This window comes from Lepeophtheirus salmonis, chromosome 9 (assembly GCF_016086655.4).
Source record: "Lepeophtheirus salmonis chromosome 9, UVic_Lsal_1.4, whole genome shotgun sequence".
Lineage (NCBI taxonomy): Eukaryota > Metazoa > Arthropoda > Copepoda > Siphonostomatoida > Caligidae > Lepeophtheirus > Lepeophtheirus salmonis.
The window spans coordinates 28333336-28347503 of NC_052139.2; the positions used below are offsets into that span (position 1 = coordinate 28333336).

Sequence of the window (14168 nt, forward strand, 5' to 3'; positions counted from 1 at the left end):
CATAATTTTGAAATACAGCTGGGGTCATAAATAATCTTAAGAGATAGGGAGTAAAAAAAGAGGGGTTTATTTATTTTTTAAACTTGTGTGCAAACTACTTATCTGGTTAAGAATTTGTTTCGTAAAATTGATCTCCGTTCAAAGAGCTTTTACTTCGTGTATTATACATAAAGTTGATAATATTGTAGAGAAAAACGCGTGCAAGGAGAAGGGGGGAAAATACATATGGTATCATTGTTTAGAATACTGATGTGATTATCATTTGCTATCTTTATTATGATTTTTGAGGGTATAACGAAAGTATTTATTAGCAAAATGTTAAATGAAGATATACTACGTATAATTGACTTAGACGTTTTTTATCCGTTACAGTAGATTTTATAACGTCATACACAATGAAATTGTAATTCATTATGAACCATATTCTCAGAATAATAGCTAATGAAACGACAAAGTAGAGTATTTCGAAATATATTTGAAGTTCCCAGTTTAAAAAAGAAGGCTTTAATTAAATATAATCTACATAATAAAAAATATACCATCATACATTCATGTTAAATATACAAAATTAAACAATTGGAATCATATAACTAATAACAAAAAATTATATATACAGAATATTGAAATAATAGATTGATCCAAATAATATTTTCTTGTTCTGACACCGGAATCCAGTTAAATATGTCATAACTTTAAGTTGCAAAACACAAGCGAGACGTGGAGTTTAATCAAAAAGATAATCCCCCCTCTTGTTTATGTGGAAGTTGCTATATACAATTGTGCACAGGATAGATATATCTCTACCGATGAGATCTAACTAATTATTAATAATAAAATAAATGTCAAAATCATAAAATTAGACAATAAATATACTAATAAAAAAAATGTTTCGAAATAAATCCATCTTAAAGATTTAGAGCAAAAGCTAATTAAGTAGTAATGTCCGGCGACATTACTCCTTATTAAGAGCATCAAAAAAGATATTTGCCCCGTTATTTATGCGTATATAACAACATACTATCATCATGAAGGATATACACAATTGCTAATTATAATGCTACACCCAATGTAACTACTCCCGTTGTTGTGACCATTTAAGCAGTTGTTTTTGCCTTTTATGAGTTATGTGAATACCATTTCTTGGAGCCTATCAACCATAGCTAAGCCTTAAGGGATAAAAAAAGTAATATTTATTGACTATGTAATATTGGAAAACCTAATTATCATACCCAACTCTTTAAGTGAAGAAACTAGTCTCAGACAAACTAGTTGCGAACCATCCAAAGCTACTACCCCCGTTGTTGTGACCATTTAAGCAGTTGTTTTTGCCATTTAATGTGTTGTGTATCATAATTATTGATATATTTAGCTAAAATAGAATCATATTTTATGGTTAGATTTACAAAAAATTGAATACTTACTGTTAGATAGTACAAAATTCAGAGTTCCATTTCGAAATTAGTAAATATTTTATACTTTTTACTGATAACTTGATCGTCATTTGGTGTGGATGACTCAAAACATTTTATATGTATTTCTATAAATGACATCAGTACCAACATCCTCCATTAATTAAATGATGGTTCCTCAGGAAGGGATAGGTTTACCAGTGTATTTCTCCATAAAATTTTTGAACGTAGATGCTTAGCAATGGATAAGGTTATATTACATGCAATAAGCATCTTTGTGAGATCAGAGTTAAAGTTTGACTTGATGTATTCATCATTAACTTGATTTTTTAGATTAATATCCATGCTCTTGATATTTGAGATGAGGATAATGAGTGGCGTGTAATTCTACACAGGGGACTAAAGGAACATTTATATCTACAAATCTGACAAACCATCTGTTTCTCATCCGGTAAGTATTTTCCAAATTCCTGTGCCTCCATTTTCAGAAATCCAGACAGAAGGCGACGTTATTATAGGCTTTTATTCAGTTTTTTATGGACTTTCACCATCTAATATTATATTAATATTGAATAATAAAGGCGGGAATAATAAAGTTCTTGATTGATAGAAGAAGATGTATATTATTTAATCAATGATGCCATAAGTATTTCTTCTCTTCTCCTCACACGCTTTTCTATTCTTACCAAAATTATCACCCTTGATTATACATATAACTGCTACCAAAAATGAACGAGCAATAGGCCAAACGCCAAAGGGTACAAGATCTCCTTGATGCCTAAGTAAGCCTAAAGGACATCCCTAAGATTGTCGGTGTCAATATCAACACACTCCACCGTATCCAACAGGCTAGAAACACCGGTTTGGGCACCGAGATGTCTATAATATGTGGTGGCTACAACAGGAAGAGAGAAGATGCCTTCATCAACATATTAAAGGCCAAAGCTTATACTGACCCAACGATCAGCACAAGGAGACTAACCAAAGACCTCAGCATTGACCCCAAGATCATCAAGGTGTCTATCCATGAAGATTTGTGCCTCAATCCCTATGTCCAACGATAAAGGCACTTCCTTAGCGAAAAGTTAAAGCAGAAGCGACTCGAGATGTGCAAAAAAATCATCTTCCAGCTGAAGCACCATGGTTCCACCTCAAAGATTTTCCGTGATGAGAAGATCTTTAAAGTAGGCCAGCATATAACCATAAAAACGTCTGCTGGCTGGCTGGATTAGATGAAGAGGTTCAGAGGGAGTTCCGAACGATACACCCGCGCTTCAGGAAAATATGGCACCCTACTTTTTTGGTTCTTATAAAACGATCAATGTCAGGTTCCTGAGATACATCATCCTTCTCTGGATCAAACCCACATACTCGGACGTTTGGATGTAAGATGACGCACCGGTTCACACCTCGGTCAAAAAACAAAAGTTCTGCGAGGATCACATGGGCAACATCAGGCCAAAGGACATCTGCCTGCCCAGTTCCCCATACATCCACCCCCTAGAATTTCTCTGATTGGGCGCCATTGGGAGACCAGTTTTATATTAGACCGATCCTGACCGAACTCCCCCTTAAAGGAGCGAATTAGTTCGGTCCACTGAAAGTCATATCCGTCTCAGATACGTCTAGGATTTTCAGACCGAGATCCAACACTAGTAAGTGAGTATCGTGGGCAGCATAGAATAAAACTATAAAACTTTTATTTCACAAATGAGATTTTTGGCTCACATTGATATGATATGCTACAATAATTCACCATAGTATTTAACAAACACGTCATAAATTAAAGGAAATATTAATTCTATCTCCATCTATATTCAAATCTACGCTACAAGACAATTGTAATATAATATTACGTAAGTAGTTGGTAATATCTTGATTTTGAAAACTCGTATCATCAATATCTTAAAACAATAATATTACAATTGCTACACTGTTTCTCCAGACACATTTATCTATGGTAGATCATATTGCAATTTAATGATATATCCTCAGCAAATTCATAATAGCTCTTCTGTTCCTAACTTCAGCATAGTTAGAGGGCTAAACTACCTTATTTGGAGTTGCATCCATTTAAGATGACTAGAGGTGTATAAAATATCTTCTAGAAAGCGAGAGCGCATTTTTGTGTTTTATTTTCTAAAACTCTTATTATTAATATCTAATTTTTAAAGAGAAAACATATAAATATAAAGTAATAAATGAAGGGTTCTCACGAAAAAGGGAGAGTAACAATAAGGGTTGGCTAATTGGAAGCATTTTGAGGATGTGAAAAGAAGAAGAAGAAAATCAACATGGCGACCCTGACAAGTTGAAGAATGTTTTGGAGGGGAGAAAGAATAATGGTCATGACGTTACATTAGATCAGCTACAAGCAGCTTTGACGAGGGAGGAGGAGTAAAAGAAAGTAAACCCGAGCATAGGTAAAATTACTATGATCTCGATCCTCAATTTTACCCCGAGTCCAACATGAAGTTACAATTATAACTAGTAATGAATATTATGTATATTTTGGTCATGTTATCAACCAAAAGAAAAAATAGCTCATACTAATGTTAAATCCGGTTTTGTATATATCAATGAATAATGATAAGTAATAGGAAAGGGAGTTGACTCATTGAGAATTAAGTAATAATGACAAAAGCTTAAGAAACGAAAATCCATCTTTCAGTTGCTAACTCCAAATAAACGTGCGAGCTAAAAAGTACAGCCGATTTTCATCCCTATTGTCAAGGCAAGTTTGACAAAGAGAAAAGGGGAAATTAACTTTTTTTAAGCTTTAGAGTAAACATGTTTGGGAAGAGACTAAATTTGAACGAATAACCAGACTTTTTGGAAATAATTTTATCCCTTCATTAAAATTTGAATGAATAATATTTTTTTTTATAGACAAATGGAATTTTTATTTCCCCTAAAATTAGGATATTTATAATTCTTTATACAAGACGAATATTTTTTATTGCGAAAGCTATAACTATCGATCGGGCCTGCCAATGCTTCCGGCATTGGTAGAGAGGGATCTAATTATTAATAATTGAATGTCATTAAATGTAGCTTTCAAATAATAAAAAATAATGTATGGTTCTACTCCTGTCTAATTCGTTCGTTATAAGCCTTTAAAGATTTTCCTAATTTATCTTGATCACCCTGTATATAAAATGTAAGTGTTTTTTCAGTTCATTCTCTACATGATCTGATCCGAACTATCTAAGATCCGACCTTGGTCATCTTTGAGACTTAGTTTTCAAAGAAAAAACATGGTTTGAATCGATTTAATCGGTGTAGACTTATTCTATAAATGAATTGTTGATGACGACAGTTGTGTTTTAAAACTGTGTACAAATATGACTTAAGCAAGTCATATTTGTACAACGAATACATTAGGAGTTGGAGAAAATAGGTTCATAGATCGAGACTGGAGAAAATAGGTCCATAGATCGAGACTGGAAAATATCGATCGTAAAAAAAATCATATAAGATCAAACCGCTTAAATAGTTTGATCTTGAACCGAGTTACAACATTAATGTTTTTTCTTTTTTTTTAAATTATGATTTCAACCGTCTTGACTCTTAGTCTTATTGTAGAGCAGCGTTTCTCAAAGTGGGTACTCCTCCACTGGTTGACACTCCATTCGGACTGGACGTCCTACATTTTAGCACGTCCCCATGTTAAAAATTGATATCACACTAATTAAATCCAGATTATGCTGAATAGCTCAAATGACATAGTCAGTAACTATGTCATTTCAGCTGTTGTAGTGTACTCTTATCTTTTCCCCACGTCTTATCCTTCTCATTTGTTATTTAATATGATCTATATGTGAAGTACTGTTTTATTCTTATAGTATAAATAGCCTGACATAACTTATGTATATAGAGGAGTAGATAATATTATGTACAAAGATAGTATACGTCATGTGTTCCTATTAAATGTAACTCAGTAGTATTTCTCCACGCCTTCTCCCGGTTTCTCTCGGTCTTTCCTGGAGTCCCTGTTACTAACAGTTTTGTGTCTTATCAACCTCGTCAAGACACAAGAGTAGTTACCATAAAAGACCAATGCGGACCGATTCTTGGTCCATCCTAGTCTATTAAGAAACATAAAGTCAATCTATAAATAGTATAGTAGGGATCACATTTCGAATAACTGGGGGAATTTTGTAGTATATTAATATATCATTCTCGTGTACCAAGGTTAATAGAAATACAAGGTTAGATCATCATGTAATCGGGCTTGTTAGAATTTTCAATTTAATGTATCGTACCGACTCTTGGGCAAGACTCACAGATTTTCACAAAAAACGCAATCATATTCTATGACGTCACTATTGCTAGAATTTTCAATTTCATGTACCGTACCCACTGCTGTGTAAGACGGATATTTTTTTAGAAAACACGTAACCAATCATATTCTATGACGTCATTATTCAAAAGAGGGGAGGAAGTCAAACATCCGTCGTAAAGCCGTTATAGTATACCCTGGTATTTCTACTAACCTTATCGTGTACAGATTGCAAACATAGAGGAAGAAAAAATATAGAGGTTTAGTACTGTATTTTGTATATTTTTCTCCTAATCAGTTTTGCCGAAACAACCATAAATTTAATAGGTTGATTTTCCCCCTCCGGATTTTCACATAATAATATTTATATGCAATAAAGGGTTTTCAAGTGACGTCATAGTTATTGATGTTGACCATTTTGGAGGCCTAAACATCCAAGTTTGATAGCGAAGAAAACCCTTTTCCATTAGTTTTAAGGAAATATTGAGTCTAAAATAATTAATTATACGTTCTTGTTTACACCTTAAAACTTAAACTTTAGTTACTTTGTCTCTTTGAAAAAGGTTATGCCAGTACTTCAACAGCTGAAATGACAAAGTTAGTAATTACATCATTCTAGATATTGTAGTTAAGATTATTTTTGGATCAGTCTCAGGACTGATCAGTCTTTTTTCCCCCTTACAGTCTTTTATTTTATCGGTCCAATCGTTTTTACCATTCAACAGTCGTAAGGACTGATAACTTGGTCCTTCATTTCTACGGTCCTAGCTATCTTTATATATTAGAAATAAAATATATATTATACAATTTGTTATAACATTAACCCTCATGTCTCAAACTGTATAAATAAATTATTTCAAGCTTTCTGGACACAAGATGACACATAGCATACCCGTAGTGAGTAAGGGATTCCAAAAAACGGATATTCAAGGGAGTCCTCCGAGCAAAGGCTTTTTCTTTTCTCTCCCTTTGTTTCTATCTCTTTTCTTCTTCTCTGTCTTTGTTTCTATCTCTTTTCTTCTTCTCTGTCTCTGTTTCTATCTCTTCTCGCTGGGGCATACGAATACTTATGCACTTTTATTATGAGATTATATAATGATGGCTTTAATAACAATATATTGCACTCTCGGCTCCGGTCTCGCTTCAAACTTTATCAGTTCCGGTTTCCTTGGTTCAAGAACCGGACGGTTACGTGATACAATGAAAGTAACAATGTGAAAAACGAAGGAAATAATCAATTATAGCTAGAACGTACATATAATAATAAGTTCTTGCCAAACATCTCTTACTTTAAACTTACGGGTTCTCGTCTCTTGAAAGAGATTATGTTGAACAGCTGAAAGGACATAGTTAATAACTACGTCATTTCAGTTGTTGTAGTTACCATAAAAAAACCGATAAGGCCAGTTTTAGAAAAGACAAATTTTATAAGGACCGGACTGATGGGATTACAGTCTTTTCAGTTATTTTTAGACCGATAAGGATCGGTCCTAGGACTGACAAATTTTATTAAGCATGATGAGTATGCAGTCTTTTTAGATGGGCCAATTACAATGGAAAAAGTAAGATATTTTTATTTAGTTATTTTACTTTTCGTCTCCCCAATATATATAAAAAAATTCTAGCCATCTTGCCATAGTCTTTATGAAGTTCGTCCGTTTTATGCAGTAAAAATATTAACTTTGAGCCGACAAACTAACATCTCCTTCTATTATGATACAATTTATAACGTCAGTGAAAAGAGGAAAACAGAACAGTTGTTTTAAACTTCTCAAGATCAGAATATTTATTCTCAGTCTACCTAACTAAGCAAAGTGGCCACGTAATACTCCTTGTTACGTCTATAAATTATCTTTATATATGATTACAACCCCAAACTAAGATTCAGAGTGATACTTGTGATGAAGACAACGCAATGATTGAATATTATTTGAATAGTTGATAAAAAAAGTTGGAAAAAAAGTTATTATGTAATTTCTGCTCTATTTCATTGCATTATAAGAAGTGTTACAATCATGGGATTTAAGCCAAGTATGCCCAGTTTTGTTTGATAAGAAGTTGCCAACAAGAATTACACTTCATAATGCCCTTTTCGTGGAATCCCTTGTTACTATTGCTAAAAAACTTGGGCAACCAATTTTCAGAGGTCTCTATTGAAGCCAAATTTATACCCCTAGACGTTAGCCATAGACAGGGATATTTGGTAGTTACTTTGTACTAGGTCCAGACTGTAAGATGGATGCATATAACTTTCCATCCTAGCTCCCGGGGCGTCTAGCACGTCATCAAAGATGTGTACGCCCAGGCGTTGTCTTGATGAAGCACGATTCATAATCTTTTCACCAATGCTGGACGCTTCTTTTCGATCGCAAGTATCACACGACAAGTAGTTCACAGTAGACGGCAGAATTGAGTGGGGGGGGGGAGGGAGATTTGCTCGAACAACTGTTGTGCAACACGAACTGAAAGACTATTGCAAATTTTCTTGGTCGCTTTCAAATTGTTTTTCACTTTCAAATAGTAAAAATATAAATTATAGCGAATTTCTTTCTTCGATACATCCGGCTGAACTGGCCAAGCGCAATATTGTTTAACCTTTACAAAACCGTATTATATGATCCGATGTGATCAATAATTAACAAGATATCCTTACTTTAAACAAAAGAGGCGGGAAATACTTTTTCCTCAACCTAATATTAATGGTACAGCTTTTGACTTTATTTATGAAAATGAATAATTCATTATGAGTATTCTTTGGCACACCATGGACTTGAAAGGATCATAGTTATATTAATCGTAAATAAATAAGTAGTTTTAGTGTATCAAAATGAAATGATTGCATTAATTTATAGTTGCTAATTAAAATGACTGATGTTGTAATTAAATGAAGCCTAATGAGACGTGTACAAGTCGTAACTTCTACAATCTGCTTATATAAGTTAAAATTTGTACCTAAGATGATATTCATCCTTGAAATTGATACCTATTGTTTATTAATTTACCTCAATATATATAAGTAGTCATTAAAATACTCATAATTGATCAGGATGATTTTGTAAATAGAAAATTTTATTTTATGATATTTTTTTACTATAACAATGCACATTTTTTATGAGTCTGTCCACCATTAGACTCAATCACAGCCTCCAAACACCTCCGGATCCCCTTGTACACATTGGTAGCGTAGGCCTTTTTCATAATCCTCCACTGCTGGTCAATGGATGTCTTCATCAATATAAGAGTGTGGTGGACTTTCGACCAAATAGAGTAATCCAGTGGATTTAGATCTGGTCTCAGAGGGGCCAAAGGCTCTTGGACCAGAAGTTCATGTAGCTACTCATCCACTTTTGGGCATTCCACGCCAAATCGATCAAAAAAAAGGACATTTTTACGGCACCATCTCCATTTTTTTTTAAATTTCGTATATAGTTTAATATTGAATATATACTCAAAAATCAAAAATGTTAGTCTTTCCGACCTCCATATAAGGAGTTAAAGGCTCCTAAGGTTTAAGCCTCGAGGCAAAAACTCATGTTTTTAAGCAGCTATATCTCTCGTGTTTTGAATGATATCGATCTACTTTAAACGTGATTGGACAGATATTTACACTTTGATTAGACTATATTTTATACTTTTACCCAATAAAATGTAAAATTCTTGATTATATTCACTACATTTGGAATATGCAAAATTTCTATTCTTTATATTTTCTTGCCAAAATTTATAAGAGTTAAAATTGGTTCCGAGTTTTTTCCTTCTGAACAACAATGTAGACTTGCTTTACTCACTAACCGTTTTATTGTACCTCCTAAACCGTCATATGCTCCTTTTTCATGAGTTGTTGCAAAAAAATTCCATTTTGCTGAGATTCCAAAATCATTTTTGTGGTAGGAAAAGTTTAAGAAGTTCTTACAATTCTTATATAGTCTGACACATCCGTCCGAAAAGTATGTTATGTTATTAGAGTATGGTAAGGTTTTGTTAACAAATTGGATACATTTTTTTGATATATAAATAGACGCTCACAGTATCGTAAGTGTTACACTCAGATATCATTAGAAAGATAACATGTTGTAAGCTGGTGTTTTGCTTGAAATATCAAACGAAGGGGTAAAGTGTTTCCAATGAAAACTTTGCACCTCCTCCTGAACAAAGTAACTAACGTCTATCATCTCTCCATCTTCTAACTCTTTCTTCACTCTTTTAAAGCTTGAGGAATGCATTTTGGTTATAAAAGCATGCGGTTGATATTTTTGTAGACCTTTCGTAAAATCTTCGACGAAATCATGACTAGATTTAACTAATGTTTCCAGTTGTGACCTATCTGTATGTGTCCATCTTCTCTAAGCTATTTCATCAATCACATTTTCCTCCAAAATCTGAGACATTATATTTTTAATTTCGTCATTCCAAATTCCACATTGACAGAGACGGCATTCTAAAGAAGGAGGATTTCTTTGGAGAATAATGAGGAAATCATCGAGGGATTGAGGTCTAACATTATTATATTCTGAATTTTCCATCCAACACAGTCTATTAAAATTAGCTCCATGGAGCATGAGCCTCATATTTTCGTGAATTACGCAAACTCATGCAGAATGTGTCCCAGAACTTCCGTCTAATACACATTCCTTAGGTCTAAACGCTGCAAACTTCGAAAAACCAATTTTGTATTGGGGATATTTGGGTTTGAAGAGGTGATGGATGAGCTTCTCGTAAGTTACATAATATGAGGTGTTGTTGCTCTTTGATCTTGGTTCCATCCTTATACCTATACACACACGGTATCTTTTTGCCCTGGCATTATCCTGCTCACATCTTCAGATTTATAAAAGTTGAACACGTCTTGAGCAACATGTTTGTCAATTCTGGAGCCCCTTTTTGGATTTGGATTTGGATCCCCCAAAATTCCTTTGTCCATGGTCAACTTTTTGGTAAATTGGGCAAAATTATATGTTGTTTTGTAAGTATTTTGGATTAGCCCAAATATGCGAAAGGATAGTAGTCAAGACCTTAACTTTTTCGCTTTTTTTTTTTTTTTTGTAGAGTTATTAAACTTATCCTGTAAATCATTGATGAGTTGATCAAACTCTTGGGCTTTAAATGCGTTTGTAGTTTCCTTTATCGACATTTATATCCGAAACTAAATCCATCCTCCATAAATATTTATTAATTTGTTTTGAATGGCTTTCGATATTTTTTGGAGCCTTTACCTCCTAGGGATAAGGAGGTCAGAGACAACTAAAATTTTAGATTTTGTGTTTCTATACAATATTAAGCTATATGCAAAATTTCAAACAAAAATCGGAGATGGTGCAGTCTGACAAGTGATTGATTTGACGCGGAATGATCCTATTATCCTCACAGAGCCCGGATTTTTGATATTAGTGACTGTCCTGATGCGGGTTATCACCCTTGTCAAAGTTTACAACCCAATCATTTTGCGAGATAAACGTCTTTAATCAGAGAAAAAAATTACTCGTTTGCTCTTGTGCTTCAGGTCTCGAGAGTTGTTGATATCCCTGAAGACAGAGTTCTTTTTGACGTTGGGATTGGAGTGGCCTCTCAATTCTTCTAAGCGACCTTCCTCCAACCTTTTGGATTGCCTTGCTCACAGTAGACCGATGCACCTTCTTCTTGGCATACTCTGAGATCTTTGACCTTGAATGCCTCCATGATATCTTCAGGCTTCACTTTGGTGGGTCTTCCACCCTTGGATTTTTCCTTAAGCTTGTCCCCATCAGCTAAACGATTTCTGACCCGACTAACTGTGGCCTTGCTGACGTTTAAGACCTTCATAATGTCCGAGGTATACTCCGACACGTATTGAATTGCCTATCACAGCTCTTCGTTCCTCCATCGCAACATAAACAAAACTTTTGTTTACAACATGTACATCAATCAAAGGATTATAATCTAAGATATTCAAAAATAATCGGAAACTTAAGATTTAATCAACAACACTTATTCAAAACTGTTTTTAGAATGTATCAACACTTTATTTAGACCTATTACGGATGACGAAATAAATAATTAGTAAAAAGAACAATTACTTAATTTTGGTGGTTTAACACAAAACAAAGTTAAACTCATTTTTCTCAAAATTGACAAAAGAGGGATAGATTTTTAATTAAAAGTAAGGTTTAAATCCTTTTATTTGCTGATCAAGTTTTTACATCCAATGATTCACTATTAATGATTTAATATTAAGGAAAAAGGGTTTCCATATTTATAAAACTTAATTGTTTAATGCTCCCAAAATGGACGACATCCTAATTGTGACGTCATGTGGGAAAAAAATGATATGTTCTCCTTTTCTTGAATTTCATTTAAGATTGATTTAATATTTTATGTACTGTATAAGAAATTAATATTGGCCATCTAATCACTCGTTGTTTTAATAAATATCCAGGAGTGTCCCCAGGGATGGGTTGGGGGGGGGGCGGGGTAGAGGCTTTTTCCTTTTAGAAAGTGGAATATTTGAAAAAAAGATTTCAAAAAATGTAATATTTGATATTGAATTTAATTTTTCAAATTTTTTTCCAAAAAATTTAGCTTTCTCTGAATAGCTATAGATTTTTGAAATTTTTCCCCAAATAATGTAATATTTGAAATTATTTTCCAAAAAATTAAATTTTTTTTTGAACAGCGGATGAATTTTGAATTTTTTTTACTAAAAGTTTATCTTGTTGTGAACAATTGTGGAATTTCGAAATTATTTTCAAAAAAATTTACTTTTTTGTGAGCAGTTGTAGATTTTTGAAATTATTTTTTAAAAAATTTGATATTTAAAATTAAATTTTGAAATTTTTAGTAAACAGATATGGATTTTTAAAATTTTTCCCAAAACGTTTATTTTGTGTGAACTGTTGTGGAATTTCGAAAAAAATTCCGAAAATTTTAATTTTGTATGAATAGCTATGGATTTTTAATTTTTTTTCCAAATTATGTAATATTTGAAAAAAAATTCCGAAAAATTTCACCCCCCCCCCAAAAAAAATATATATATATAATCTGTGGACTCACTGATACTATTTATTAATGAATTATTTATGATCCCTAATAACTAATTAAATAAAAATGTAGAGGGTTCAAACTGCTCATATTCAAGTCATAGAGAATGTAATTCAAGGCACCATGCTGCTCACTACACCATATTATCCCATCAAAAATTTATATAAATAGTAAAACTATGACTATGTGTACATGACATATTAATATTATAGCTAGTGAATGACTAGAAAAGAAAGCACAACTTAGAGAGTACATGGAAATGTGTTTAAGATGAAATATTAATTATTATTGTAGGGTAGTTTTTGTTTATACAGAGCGATAATTATTACTGAGGAGTAATTTTTTTTAAATTATATAAAGAGCTTTTTCACTAAAATTTCATCATAATTGAAGGAGACGACATCTTGACGGCTCAAAGTTAATATTTTTGCCATATAAAATGGACAAATTTCCAATAAATCTGGATGAAGCTTCATTAAATGGGCTTAAGAATACAAAAAAAAGACTTAAAATACGCATTAATAAACAGTTTTGAATGAAATACAAGTAATATATACTACGTCATTACCCCCACATACATCACTCAACCTCGTTTAAAAAAATAAACAAAACAAAAAAAGACCCGAAAACACTTAGTAGCTAGATACATATTCACATTAAAAGTTTGAATGTAATAGGTTAGGCTATTAGTAGCAAGAGTAAAGGAGCCAAACAGCTATCGCTACATAGTCGTATTGGAAAACCATGTTATTGAATATTTAGTTGATTATCTGGGTGTTTAGAGAAAACAGGGATTCCATATAATTTTATTTAAACAATACCCTTATTTTTAAAAATTACTTTTTATTTAATAAGATACTTGTTTCTGCTTATCTTGTGATATTTTTATATATCAGCTGAAATGTTTATCGATGACAGGAGCAAAGCTTTTATATTGGTTATGTCGAGTTTCATAGTACCGTTTAATGTTAAAAACTTTTATTTTTGATTAGTAGCCCTATATTTAGATGATTGTCCATGATAAGTTATCATGGACAATCATCTAAATAGGTATATTACATGCAATAAGCATCTTTGTGAGATCAGAGTTAAAGTCTGACTTGATGTATTCATCATTAACTTGATTTTTTAGATGAATATCCATGCTCTTGATATGAGATAAGGATAATGAGTCGCGTGGAATTCTTGACAAGGGACTAAAGGCACATTTATATCGACAAATCCGACAAACCATCTGTTTCTCGTCCGGTAAATATTTTCCAAATTCCTAGGCCTCCATTTTCAGAAATCCAGATAGAAGGCAACGTTATTTTAGGCATTTTATTCAGTTCTCTATCGACTATCACCATCTCATATTATATTAATATTGAATAATAAAGGCGGGAATGATAACGTTCCTGATTGATAGAAGAAGATGTATATTATTTAATCAATGATGCCATAAGTAATTCTTCTTTTCTCCT

General features: G+C 32.8%; 1 long non-coding RNA gene across 1 annotated transcript; it reads right to left on the reverse strand.

The window, feature by feature from the left end:
- Positions 1-454: 454 nt before the first annotated feature.
- LOC139906436 (uncharacterized) lies at positions 455-4723 on the reverse strand. The gene is made up of 3 exons (XR_011781953.1): positions 1422-4723; positions 1230-1369; positions 455-1166 (listed from the first exon to the last, which is right to left on the reverse strand). It is a non-coding gene; the product is annotated as an uncharacterized lncRNA (long non-coding RNA).
- Positions 4724-14168: the final 9445 nt, after the last annotated feature.